This window comes from Cryptomeria japonica, chromosome 1 (assembly GCF_030272615.1).
Source record: "Cryptomeria japonica chromosome 1, Sugi_1.0, whole genome shotgun sequence".
Taxonomy (NCBI): domain Eukaryota; kingdom Viridiplantae; phylum Streptophyta; class Pinopsida; order Cupressales; family Cupressaceae; genus Cryptomeria; species Cryptomeria japonica.
In genome coordinates, this window is record NC_081405.1 from 342,434,960 (window position 1) to 342,436,734 (window position 1,775).

Genomic DNA, 1,775 nt, shown 5'->3' on the forward strand with positions numbered 1-1,775 from the left:
TTAAATAATCTTTATTATTTAATTAATTCAATTTCCTATGACTAAATAATTTCATTTAAAATATTTAACTAATTAAATTAATTCTTCCAATCCCCAAATTATAATTCCTGTAGACACCCAAAAATGGTCAACGCTTGCGAGGTCATACTTTAACATTTGCGCATTGCCTCATTTTAGGTTTTTGCGTCGCATTAACATTTCTCCTATGTCACGCACTTGGTCTTTATCATTTGAGAGCATCGAGTCATTCTTCTACATTCTTCAATCATCTCGTCCTCGAATTTGGTCTTGTCGACAACATTATCCAGTCGTGATTTTGATCGATTTTACTCTGTCGCATCAATGTGCGTATTCATTTGTCATCATTTTGGACATCGTCAATCCTAATTAGGGTTTTGTCCTCCTAGCAATCTTATCAATTTTATCATCAATTTTATCATTTTGGACATCGTCAATCCTAATTAGGGTTTTGTCCTATTTTCAATCTTATCAGTTGGCGATCGGTTTAGCAATCTTATCAATTTTATCATCAATCTTATCATTTTGGACATCGTCAATCCTAATTAGGGTTTTGTCCTATTTTCAATCTTATCAGTTGGCGATCGGTTTATCAATCTTGTCGATTTATCATCAATCCTTCAATCTTGTCATCTTGCGATCGATTTGTCATCGATCGTGGTCATGTCTAATCTTGTCATCTTGCAATCTATTTTGTCAATTTTGTCATTTTTCAACCGATTTGTCATCGATCGTTATCTGTCTCAATTATGTCAATTTGGATCAATTTGTCATTGTTCCTTGGCGCATCTATCAATCAAATCATTTTGTTGCATTGGTCATTTATCAAATCAAATCATGATCAAGTCAATTATAGACCTAATTTTCATCCTCGCGCTTCTAATTCGTCTTCTAGGGTTTTATGATTTATTCATTTAACCTAATTTGCCATTTCTTCCTTTAGGATTACTAAATTATTTATTAATCCTAAGTTTTCTCATTACAATTAAATATTCATTTAATTGGCTAATTATTCCTCTTTGTGAGTGAATTAATTAATAAATGAAAAATTATTGATTAATTCACTAATTTCTAATTTCCTATTTTCATTAATTCCTAATTTCCACCTATTTTCTAATTTTCTAATTCAAATTCCACCTAATTATCTTGTCTCTAGTTCTCCCTATTTGTGTGCTTCATGCGTCATACTCTTGACATAGCAATTTGTCATAGAGTTTTGTCTTGACATAGAAATGTGTCATAGAATTTGTCCAAAATTGTCATAAAATTCTTGACATAGAAATGTGTCATAGAATTTGTCATAAAATGTCATAGCAATTTGTCATAAAATCTGTCATAAGCCTTGCATAGCAATTTGTCATAGATATGCTATTATTGATTTGAATTTCTATTCAAATCTCTTTCATACTAATTTGCTCATTTATCCAATTTCTCTATAAATTGGATGTTTTCTTCAATCAAATCCTTGATGAATCTCGAATTTTTACCGAACTTTCGTTTCTAGTACTCTTGAGCCTTTTTGCTTTCAATTGTGTGAGTACTTGTAGGTGAGATCCACAAAACTATTGAAGAGGAAAGAACAACAATGGAGCCGCATGGAAGAAGCATATGGTTTGCATAATTTTACTTTTGAATGCTTTGTTTCCATACCTCTATTGAATGTGCTTTGGAATTAGGTTCATTTCAATGAGTATTTCTTTGATTGAGCTATCATGTTTAATGTTTTGATTGATCTACTTATATTTTGATGATTCCTA